At 61.0% G+C, this 11992-nt stretch overlaps 1 protein-coding gene across 6 annotated transcripts in view; it reads left to right on the top strand.

Moving 5' to 3' along the window:
* The first annotated feature begins 2511 nt into the window (after window positions 1-2511).
* LOC139240635 (RNA-binding protein 10-like) overlaps window positions 2512-11992 on the top strand; it is an 84480-nt gene continuing 74999 nt past the window's right edge. For 5 of the 6 annotated variants that reach the window (XM_070869206.1, XM_070869209.1, XM_070869205.1 and 2 more), the window contains exon 1: window positions 2512-2782. The gene's annotated coding sequence lies outside the window, so the exon portion shown is untranslated. The remainder of the gene's footprint in view (window positions 2783-11992) is intronic. The other variant, XM_070869210.1, reaches the window with a different exon arrangement.

Below are 11992 nucleotides of genomic sequence, written 5' to 3'. Positions count from 1 at the left end.
GAAAGGGGGCGGTGATCTATTCAAATGCTCATTTATTCATGAGGAAAGGGGGCGGTGATCTATTCAAATGCTCATTTATTCATGAGGAAAGGGGGGGGCGGTGATCTATTCAAATGCTCATTTATTCATGAGGAAGGGGGCGGTGATCTATTCAAATGCTCATTTATTCATGAGGAAGGGGGGGGCGGTGATCTATTCAAATGCTCATTTATTCATGAGGAAGGGGGCGGTGATCTATTCAAATGCTCATTTATTCATGAGGAAAGGGGGCGGCGATCTATTCAAATGCTCATTTATTCATGAGGAAGGGGGCGGCGATCAATTCAAATGCTCATTTATTCATGAGGAAAGGGGGTGGTGATCTATTCAAATGCTCATTTATTCATGAGGAAGGGGGCGGTGATCTATTCAAATGCTCATTTATTCATGAGGAATGGGGGGGGGCGGTGATCTATTCAAATGCTCATTTATTCATGAGGAAAGGGGGCGGTGATCTATTCAAATGCTCATTTATTCATGAGGAAGGGGGGGGCGGTGATCTATTCAAATGCTCATTTATTCATGAGGAAAGGGGGCGGTGATCGATTCAAATGCTCATTTATTCATGAGGAAGGGGGCGGTGATCTATTCAAATGCTCATTTATTCATGAGGAAAGGGGGCAGTGATCTATTCAAATGCTCATTTATTCATGAGGAAGGTGGGGGCAGTGATCTATTCAAATGCTCATTTATTCATGAGGAAGGGGGCGCGATCTATTCAAATGCTCATTTATTCATGAGGAAGGGGGCGGCGATCAATTCAAATGCTCATTTATTCATGAGGAAAGGGGGCGGTGATCTATTCAAATGCTCATTTATTCATGAAGGGGGGGGCGGTGATCTATTCAAATGCTCATTTATTCATGAGGAAAGGGGGCGGTGATCTATTCAAATGCTCATTTATTCATTAGGAAAGGGGCGGTGATCTATTCAAATGCTCATTTATTCATGAGAAAGGGGGCGGTGATCTATTCAAATGCTCATTTATTCATGAGAAAGGGGGGGCGGTGATCTATTCAAATGCTCATTTATTCATGAGGAAGGGGGTGGTGATCGATTCAAATGCTCATTTATTCATGAGGAAAGGGGGCGGTGATCTATTCAAATGCTCATTTATTCATGAGGAAAGGGGGCGGTGATCTATTCAAATGCTCATTTATTCATGAGAAAGGGGGGGCGGTGATCTATTCAAATGCTCATTTATTCATGAGGAAGGGGGTGGTGATCGATTCAAATGCTCATTTATTCATGAGGAAAGGGGACGGTGATCTATTCAAATGCTCATTTATTCATGAGGAAAGGGGGCGGTGATCTATTCAAATGCTCATTTATTCATGAGGAAAGGGGGCGGTGATCTATTCAAATGCTCATTTATTCATGAGGGAAGGGGGCGGTGATCTATTCAAATGCTCATTTATTCATGAGGAAGGGGGGCGGTGATCTATTCAAATGCTCATTTATTCATGAGGAAAGGGGGGGGCGGTGATCTATTCAAATGCTCATTTATTCATGAGGAAGGGGTCGGTGATCTATTCAAATGCTCATTTATTCATGAGGAAAGGGGGCGGTGATCTATTCAAATGCTCATTTATTCATGAGGAAGGGGGGGCGGGATCTATTCAAATGCTCATTTATTCATGAGGAAGGGGGGGCGGGGATCTATTCAAATGCTCATTTATTCATGAGGAAAGGGGGCGGTGATCTATTCAAATGCTCATTTATTCATGAGGAAGGGGGGGCGGTGATCTATTCAAATGCTCATTTATTCATGAGGAAGGGGGCGGTGATCTATTCAAATGCTCATTTATTCATGAGGAAAGGGGGCGGCGATCTATTCAAATGCTCATTTATTCATGAGGAAGGGGGCGGCGATCAATTCAAATGCTCATTTATTCATGAGGAAAGGGGGCGGTGATCTATTCAAATGCTCATTTATTCATGAGGAAGGGGGCGGTGATCTATTCAAATGCTCATTTATTCATGAGGAAGGGGGGGGCGGTGATCTATTCAAATGCTCATTTATTCATGAGGAAAGGGGGCGGTGATCTATTCAAATGCTCATTTATTCATGAGGAAAGGGGGCGGTGATCTATTCAAATGCTCATTTATTCATGAGGAAAGGGGGCGGTGATCTATTTAAATGCTCATTTATTCATGAGGAAAGGGGGCGGTGATCTATTCAAATGCTCATTTATTCATGAGGAAAGGGGGGGGCGGTGCCTATTTAAATAAGCCAGCGCACGTGGGGTGTGTGTGTGTGGTGGTGGGCGGTGCTTATTGAGATCAGCCTGACCAGAACAGGCGCGCGCGGGGCGGGCGGGCTTCGGCCAATCGGCGCCAGGCAAGGGAGGCGGCCGCGCGGCGACGGACGGGCGTGCCGACCAATGGGAGGTCCCCCCCCCGCCCGCGCGGCCGAGCCGACCAATGGCGAGCCGCGCGAGGAGGAAGCGAGGGCGGGAAGACCTTTTCGTCCGGCGAGAGGAGGAGGAGGAGGAAAGGCCGGCCGCCATTTTGTGCCCGCGGTTTCCCGAGGAAGAAATCCCTCAAGAAAACAAAAAGAGCAAATACTCCGCCACCCCGCGAAATTAAACCCCCCGCCTCCTCAACGTAGTTTGTCACACCCCCCCCCCCCTCCCGGCGGCCTATATTGGATTTATACGGCTTTGGGAAGCTTTTAATTGGCCTTGTTCCTCGGCGGCGGGGGAGGGGGACCTGAAGCCATGGCGCCAGCAGCCATTTGACGGTAAGACTTTGTGGCTGCAGGACTCAAAAGTCCCAAATAACGGGGCTGGGCGGCATCAGTGTCGGGTTGTGGGGCGCAATCTTTGAGCTGGCGGGGGTGGGGGGGCAACTGGAGGTGCGTTATAGAAAGCTGCAAGTTGTTTGCTCCCCTTAAAAAGTGACATTTTCTCTCTCATCCGCCAGGAAATTTCGTGTGGGCAGCGAGGTGGCAGATGCAGTTTAAGGCGGGAAAAAAAAATGGTGGATTGGGATGTGGGGGAGGGGAGTGTGGGATGGGATGGGGGGAGATGGGGAGGGGAGTGGGATGGGGGAGGGGAGTGGGGGATGGGATGGGATGGGGGAGGGGAGTGTGGGATGGGGGAGGGGAGTGGGGGATGGGAGGGGAGTGTGGGAGGGGAGTGGGATGGGGGAGGGGAGTGGGATGGGAGTGGGGGATGGGGGAGGGGAGTGTGGGATGGGGAGGGGAGTGTGGGGGATGGGAGTGGGATGGGGGAGGGGAGTGTGGGATGGGGAGGGGGGTGGGATGGGGGAGGGGAGTGGGGGATGGGAGTGGGATGGGGGAGGGGAGTGTGGGATGTGGGGGATGGGGAGGGGATGGGGGAGGGGAGTATGGGATTGGGAGGGGAGTGGGGGATGGGGGTGGGGAAGGTGGTTGTTCACTGGAATCGTAGCCCAAACAATGTTTTCTAAAAAAAAACTTTTAAATGTCCCCCCGGGGGGCGTTCAGAAAGGCCAACGCTTGGCATTTATATAGCGCCTTTGGTTGGCCGCTCACTGTTGTATTGTGGGAAACGCCAACCTGCGCACAGCAAGCTCCCACACCCAGCGATGTGATTCTGAGCCAGATCTGTGTGTGTGTGTTTTTAATGATGTTGATTCATATGGGATATATATATTTGCCCCAGGACACACCGGGGTGGGGTACTTTCCCCCACCCTCCCCCAGCCGGCCGCCTGCTCGTCTTCGAACTAGCGGCCGTGGGAGCTTTTACGTCCGCCGCCGAGAGGGCAGCCTCAGTACGGCCCCTCCGACAGTGCGGCACTCCCTCAGTACGGCCCCTCCGACAGCGCAGTGCGGCGCTCCCTCAGTACGGCCCCTCCGACAGCGCAGTGCGGCTCTCCCTCGGTACCGCCCCTCCGACAGCGCAGTGCGGCGCTCCCTCGGTACCGCCCCTCCGACAGCGCAGTGCGGCGCTCCCTCGGTACCGCCCCTCCGACAGCGCAGTGCGGCGCTCCCTCGGTACCGCCCCTCCGACAGCGCAGTGCGGCGCTCCCTCGGTACCGCCCCTCCGACAGCGCAGTGCGGCGCTCCCTCGGTACCGCCCCTCCGACAGCGCAGTGCGGCGCTCCCTCGGTACCGCCCCTCCGACAGCGCAGTGCGGCGCTCCCTCGGTGGCGCCCCTCTGACAGCGCGGTGCTCCCTCAGCACTGCACTGGGAGCGTCGGCCTTGCTTCACGCGCTCAAGTCCCTGGAGTGGGACGCGAAGCCACAACCTTCTGACTCGCAGGCGAGGGAACGATGCACTGAGGCATGGCTGGCACTCGAGAGGGAACTGCGGAATCTGGAGCTTGAGTTGCTGGTTTTACCCGCCGTCCCGGGTTGAATTGCGTGAGGTTTGGGAATGTGTGCATGAAAGAAAAAAAGCACTAAGTTAATCAGAAGTGGACGCCTATTGAGGTTGTGCTGGAAACCTTGGCGGCAGTTCTCGTGATTCTTCAGTTCTGTTCCAAACGTTTGCAACTAAACAGCTGTCAAGCTGGGCGTTGTTTGCCAGCGTCTCTCCTTCCCAGGAGAGGCGCAACATCAAAACATCGGTGGTTTAATTATTTTGCAGGTGAATCTTAAAAGTTCCCACTATTGTTTGCAGTTGTTCCGCAGCTCGCCACTCCCTCCTCTCTCTCTGTCGTCTTCCTCCCTCTCCAGAAGGTGCTGTTTCTTGCCTTGGGGTACGGTCACATTACAGCTGGCGGATTTCTCATTCTTCGCCCAGTTGAGCGGTTCTGCGTGTCGTGTGGCGGGCTGTTCAACTCGGGGAGGCATCGCAACTCAGCCTGGACTCGTCCTCGGCCGATGTCGACGCTTGTGTGCCCTGGGCTGTCGAAATACACCAGCTGGAGCCGCAAAGACTGGCTGTATTCTCTCCCACGCCCCATCCCCAGCCTGTTTAACTGGTGCTGGGGTACCGTTTAACGAGCAGCAGGGGCCACCTTTTGCACGGGGGAGTAAGCTCGACTCTTTACAACAGCTTGCATTCATACGGCGTGGCCAAATGCCCCAAGGCGCTTCACGGACATCTTGAGCAAACAAAATTTGCCACGTAAGGAAATATTAGGGCAGGTGACCAAATGCTTGGTGAAAGAGGCCGGTTTTAAGCAGCGTCTTAGAGGAGGAGAGAGAGGTGGAGAGGTTTAGGCAGTGAGGCCCAGAGGCTGAAGGCATGGGCCTCACTCCCTGTGAAGGTTGAGCGATTTATAATCCGAGATGTTCAAGAGGGCAGAATTGGAGAAGCGCAGCGATCTCAACAACCACAACTTGTATTTATATAGCACCTTTAACGTAGTAAAACGTCCCAAAGCACTTCACAGGAGTATTATGAGACGGAAATATTTGACACCGAACCATAGAAGAGGATATAAGGGACAGGTGACCAAAAGCTTGGTGAAAGAGGTGGGTTTTAAGGAGCGTCTTACAGGAGGAAAGAGGCAGAGAGGTTTAGGGAGGGAGTTCCAGAGCTTGGGGCCCAGGCAGCTGAAGGCACGGCCACCGATGGTGGAGCGATTATAATCAGGGATGCTCAGGAGAGCAGAATTAGAGGAGCGCAGACATCTCTGGGAGGGGCGGGGTTGGGGGTTGTGAGGCTGGAGGAGGTTACAGAGATTGGGAGGGGTGTAGGGACTGAAGGGGGTTACAGAGATAGGGAGGGGGTGTAGGGGCTGGAGGAGGTTACAGACATAGGGAGGGGTGTAGGGGCTGGAGGAGGTTACAGAGATAGGGAGGGCTGGAGGGGGGTTACAGAGATATGGGTGTAGGGGCTGGAGGAGATTACTGAGATGGGGGGGGGGCTGGAGGGGGTTACAGATGTGGAGGGGGTTACAGAGATGTGGAGGGGCTGGAGGAGGTTATAGAGATGTGGAGGGGCTGAAGGGGGTTACAGAGATAGGGAGGGGCTGGAGGAGGTTATAGAGATGTGGAGGGGCTGGAAGAGGTTACAGGGATAGGGAGGGGGTGTAGGGGCTGGAGGAGGTTAGAGATAGGGAGGGGTGTAGGGGCTGGAGGGGATTACAGAGATAGGGAGGGGTGTAGGGGCTGGAGGAGGTTACAGAGATAGAGAGGGCTGGAGGGGGGTTACAGAGATATGGGTGTAGGGGCTGGAGGAGATTACTGAGATGGGGGGGGCTGGAGGGGGTTACAGAGATAGGGAGGGGTGGAGGGGCTGGAGGAGGTTATAGAGATGTGGAGGGGCTGGAGGAGGTTACAGGGATAGGGAGGTGGCGAGGAGGGATTTGTAAACGAGGATGAGAATTATGAAATCGAGGCGTTACCGGACTGGGAGCCAATGTAGTTCAGCGAGTACAGGGGATGATGGGTGAGCGGGACTCGGTGCGAGTTAGGATACAGACAGCAGAGTTGTGGACGAGCTCATGTTTCGGGAACATGCCAGAAAAGCGTTGGAATAGCGAGGGAATCTTCGACTGTGACGGCTGCTATCAGTTCCAAGTTTTAATATGTTGAAGTGCCAGGGCCTCCCAGAAAAGAAATGTATTTTTAGTCTCCCTGGTTAACTAGTTGGCTGCTGGCTTTGCCTATATCGGTGACATTCACTGGCCTGGAAATGTTGCTTGTTTGAGCTGCTCGTAAACATGCATCATCATCATACACAGTCCCTCGGAATCGAGGAAGACTTGCTTCCACTCTAAAAGTGAGTCCTTAGATGGCTGAACAGCCCAATACGAGAACCACAGTCCCTGTCACAGGTGGGACAGATAGGCGTTGAGGGAAGGGGAGGGTGGGACTGGTTTGTTGCACGCTCCTTCCGCTGCCTGCGCTTGCTTTCTGCACGCTCTCGGCGACGAGACTCGGTGCTCAGCGCCCTCCCGGATGCACTTCCTCCACTTAGGGCGGACTGGTCTTTGGCCAGGGACTCCCAGGTGTCGGTGGGGATGTTGCTCTTTATCAAGGAGGGTGTCTTTGAAACGTTTCCTCTGCCCACCTGGGGTTCGCTTGCCGTGTCGGAGCTCCGAGTAGAGCGCTTGCTTTGGGAGTCTTGTGTCGTGGACATTGTTTGTCGTAAATGTCCCTCGCACGTTGAGAGTATCATGCCGGAGAGCGAGAGAGAGAGTTAGAGAGAGAAAGAAAAATCAGGCCGTTGGTGCACATGATCCAGACCCACACTCCCCAGTGCAGCACCGAGGGAGAACGGCATTGCCGGAGGTGCAGTTAAGATGAGAAATCAAGCCACGGCCCCATCCTGCCACTTGCCTGTCCCGCTGGACAGAAAAGATCCCACGTCGCAAGAGCAAATTCTCCCGCTGTCACGTCCAACCGACGGATTAACTGGCCATTCATCTCAATTCTGTGTTGTGGGATCTTGATCTGCCAAGATTGGCATTTATTTGCACAGGCTCCGAAAGGGCTTTACATAAGAAACAGGAGCAGGAGTCGGCCATTCGGCCCCTTGAGCCCCGCTCCGCCATTCAATAAGATCGCGGCTGATCTGATCTTGGGCTCAGCTCCACTTCCCTGCCCACCCCTTATTCCCTTATCATTCAAAAATCTGTCTATCTCAGCCTTAAATATATTCAATGACCCAGCCCCCTAAGCTCTCTGGGGCAGAGAATTCCACAGATTCACCAGAAGAAATTCCTCCTCATCTCCGTCTTAAATGGGCGACCCCTTATTCCGAAACTATGCCCCCTAGTTTTAGAAATTGGGGAATAGGCTTGGGAGGGGGCTCTCTCCCAAGCGGCAAGGTTTCACGCCCGCGTCTGGGCAGTGAGCGCTGACCCTCGGTGAGAAATTTCCCCTCAAATCCCCTCTAAACCTCCCACCAATGGCTTTAAATTACGTCTCCTGGTTGTTGACCTCTCTGCTAAGAGAAATAGGGCCGTCCTATCCACTCTATCCAGGCCCCACACACCTCAATCAGGTCTCCCCTCAGTCTCCTCTCCAATCTTTCCTCATCGCTAAAATTCTCCATGACCTCAGTGGTATAGAAAGCAGTGGCAGGCCTTCTCACGGGGGGGGGGGGGGTTACTAGGCGACTAAATGCAGCCTTAACAACGTGACCCAACCCTCTATTTCCCCCCCCCCCCACCAGAGAACACTGACAAACGTTCCTTGCCTCCATATGGCGCTGGTCACATTTGGAGCGCTGTCTGACGAGGAGGAAAACGATATAGTGGGACAAGGGGGAGGCTCGGTTAGGGAACCCAAGCTACAGTTGAAGAGAACTTTAGAAACATTTTTCATAAAAGAAAGACTTATCTCTCGTCATCAGAGGCAGTCCCTCGAACGAGGATGACTTGCTTCCACAGGAGTTCACAGATGTTTCAATGAAGGACCCGATGTTCCAGTCCTGAACTCCAATTGAGGGGGTGGGAGATGCCTGTGGGTGGATTGTTTTAACGTGGGGTGACCGTTACACACCAGCCACCACACGGGCCTGACAGAGCGAGGTCTGGGTCCAGGGGCAAGGGTTAACCAGGACGCCTGGAGACCTGCTCTGCTGCACGGACCCAGTGCGCCCACATATCGCACAGTGTGTGGGCTGGGCCGGTGCTGCCCCTCGGCTCTCCGGGGCCCGAACCCTCATTTGCCCCGATCTCTCACTGCTCCCCACCCCACCCCCGATCTCTCGCCGCTCCCCCCCCCCCCGATCTCTCGCCGCTCCCCCCCCCCCCCCCCCGATCTCTCGCCGCTCCCCCCACCCCCCCCCCCCGATCTCTCGCCGCTCCTCCCCCCCCCCGATCTCTCGCCGCTCCCCCCACCCCCCCCCCCGATCTCTCGCCGCTCCTCCCCCCCCCCCCCGATCTCTCGCCGCTCCCCCCCCCCCCGATCTCTCGCCGCTCCTCCCCCCCCCCCGATCTCTCGCCGCTCCCCCCCCCCCCCGATCTCTCGCCGCTCCCCCCACCCCCCCCCCCCGATCTCTCGCCGCTCCTCCCCCCCCCCCCGATCTCTCGCCGCTCCCCCCCCCCCCCCGATCTCTCGCCGCTCCTCCCCCCCCCCACCCCGATCTCTCGCCGCTCCCCCCCCCCCACCCCCGATCTCTCGCCGATCCCCCCCCCACCCCGATCTCTCGCCGCTCCTCCTCCCCCCCCCCCCGATCTCTCGCCGCTCCTCCCCCCCCCCACCCCGATCTCTCGCCGCTCCCCCCCCCCCCACCCCGATCTCTCGCCGCTCCCCCCCCCCCCCACCCCCGATCTCTCGCCGATCCCCCCCCCACCCCGATCTCTCGCCGCTCCTCCTCCCCCCCCCCCCGATCTCTCGCCGCTCCTCCCCCCCCCCCCCCCCGATCTCTCGCCGCTCCCCCCCCCCCCCCCCCCCACCCCCGATCTCTCGCCGATCCCCCCCCCACCCCGATCTCTCGCCGCTCCTCCCCCCCCCCACCCCGATCTCTCGCCGCTCCTCCCCCCCCCCACCCCGATCTCTCGCCGCTCCTCCTCCCCCCCACCCCGATCTCTCGCCGCTCCTCCTCCCCCCCCCCCGATCTCTCGCCGCTCCTCCTCCCCCCCCCCCCCGATCTCTCGCCGCTCCTCCCCCCCCCCCCCCCCGATCTCTCGCCGCTCCTCCCCCCCCCCACCCCGATCTCTCGCCGCTCCTCCTCCCCCTCCCCCGATCTCTCGCCGCTCCTCCTCCCCCTCCCCCCCCGATCTCTCGCCGCTCCTCCCCCCCCCCCCCCCCGATCTCTCGCCGCTCCTCCTCCCCCCCCCCCCCGATCTCTCGCCGCTCCTCCCCCCCCCCCCCCCGATCTCTCGCCGCTCCCTCCCCCTCCCCCCCGATCTCTCGCCGCTCCTCCCCCCCCCCCCCCCCCCGATCTCTCGCCGCTCCTCCTCCCCCCCACCCCGATCTCTCGCCGCTCCTCCTCCCCCCCCCCCCCGATCTCTCGCCGCTCCCCCCCCCCCCCCCGATCTCTCGCCGCTCCTCCTCCCCCCCCCCCCGATCTCTCGCCGCTCCCCCCCCCCCCCCCGATCTCTCGCCGCTCCTCCCCCCCCCCCGATCTCTCGCCGCTCCCCCCCCCCCCCGATCTCTCGCCGCTCCTCCTCCCCCCCCCCCCGATCTCTCGCCGCTCCCCCCCCCCCCCCCCGATCTCTCGCCGATCCCCCCCCCCCCCCGATCTCTCGCCGCTCCTCCTCCTCCCCCCCCCCGATCTCTCGCCGCTCCTCCCCCCCCCCGATCTCTCGCCGCTCCCCCCCCCCCCCCCGATCTCTCGCCGCTCCCCCCCCCCCCCCCCCGATCTCTCGCCGCTCCTCCTCCCCCCCCCCCCGATCTCTCGCCGCTCCCCCCCCCCCCCCCCCCGATCTCTCGCCGATCCCCCTCCCCCCCCCCCGATCTCTCGCCGCTCCCCCCCCCCCCCCCCCCGATCTCTCGCCGCTCCTCCTCCCCCCCCCCCCGATCTCTCGCCGCTCCCCCCCCCCCCCCCCCGATCTCTCGCCGATCCCCCCCCCCCCCGATCTCTCGCCGCTCCCCCCCCCCCCCCCCCCCCGATCTCTCGCCGCTCCTCCTCCCCCCCCCCGATCTCTCGCCGCTCCTCCTCCCCCCCCCCCCGATCTCTCGCCGCTCCCCCCCCCCCCCCCCCCGATCTCTCGCCGCTCCCTCCCCCCCCCCCCCCCGATCTCTCGCCGCTCCTCCCCCCCCCCCCCGATCTCTCGCCGCTCCTCCTCCCCCCCCCCGATCTCTCGCCCGCTCCCCCCCCCCCCCCCCGATCTCTCGCCGCTCCCCCCCCCCCCCCCCGATCTCTCGCCGCTCCCCCCCCCCCCCCCCCGATCTCTCGCCGCTCCTCCTCCCCCTCCCCCCCCGATCTCTCGCCGCTCCTCCTCCCCCCCCCCCCCCCGATCTCTCGCCGCTCCTCCTCCCCCTCCCCCCCCGATCTCTCGCCGCTCCTCCTCCCCCTCCCCCCCCGATCTCTCGCCGCTCCTCCTCCCCCTCCCCCCCGATCTCTCGCCGCTCCTCCTCCCCCTCCCCCCCCGATCTCTCGCCGCTCCCCCCCCCCCCCCCCCCGATCTCTCGCCGCTCCCCCCCCCCCCCCCCCGATCTCTCGCCGCTCCTCCCCCTCCCCCCCCGATCTCTCGCCGCTCCTCCCCCTCCCCCCCCGATCTCTCGCCGCTCCCCCCCCCCCCCCCGATCTCTCGCCGCTCCTCCTCCCCCCCCCCCCCCGATCTCTCGCCGCTCCTCCCCCCCCCCCCTGATCTCTCGCCGCTCCCCCCCCCCCCCCCCCCGATCTCTCGCCGCTCCTCCTCCCCCCCCCCCCCCCCCCCGATCTCTCGCCGCTCCTCCCCCCCCCCCCCCCGATCTCTCGCCGCTCCTCCTCCCCCCCCCCCCCGATCTCTCGCCGCTCCTCCTCCCCCCCCCCCCGATCTCTCGCCGCTCCTCCCCCCCCCCCCCCGATCTCTCGCCGCTCCTCCTCCCCCCCCCCCCCGATCTCTCGCCGCTCCCCCCCTCCCCCCCCGATCTCTCGCCGCTCCCCCCCCCCCGATCTCTCGCTGCTCCTCCCCCCCCCCCCCCGATCTCTCGCCGCTCCCCCCCCCCCCCCCCCGATCTCTCGCTGCTCCTCCCCCCCCCCCCCCGATCTCTCGCTGCTCCTCCCCCCCCCCCCCCGATCTCTCGCCGCTCCCCCTCTTCCCCCCCCCCCCCCCCCGATCTCTCGCCGCTCCTCCCCCCCCCCCCCCCCGATCTCTCGCCGCTCCCCCTCTTCCCCCCCCCCCCCCGATCTCTCGCCGCTCCCCCCCCTCCCCCCCCGATCTCTCGCCGCTCCTCCCCCCCCCCCCCCGATCTCTCGCCGCTCCCCCTCTTCCCCCCCCCCCCCCCCGATCTCTCTCGCCGCTCCTCCCCCCCCCCCGATCTCTCGCCGCTCCCCCCCCCCCCCCCGATCTCTCGCCGCTCCCCTCTTCCCCCCCCCCCCCCGATCTCTCTCGCCGCTCCTCCCCCCCCCCCCGATCTCTCGCCGCTCCCCCCCCCCCCCCCCCGATCTCTCGCCGCTCCTCCCCCCCCCCCC

This window comes from Pristiophorus japonicus, chromosome 32, assembly GCF_044704955.1.
Source record: "Pristiophorus japonicus isolate sPriJap1 chromosome 32, sPriJap1.hap1, whole genome shotgun sequence".
Classification (NCBI taxonomy): Eukaryota; Metazoa; Chordata; class Chondrichthyes; family Pristiophoridae; genus Pristiophorus; species Pristiophorus japonicus.
The sequence above is the reverse complement of the archived record's forward strand: the minus strand, read 5'-3'. Positions and strand labels throughout refer to the sequence as shown.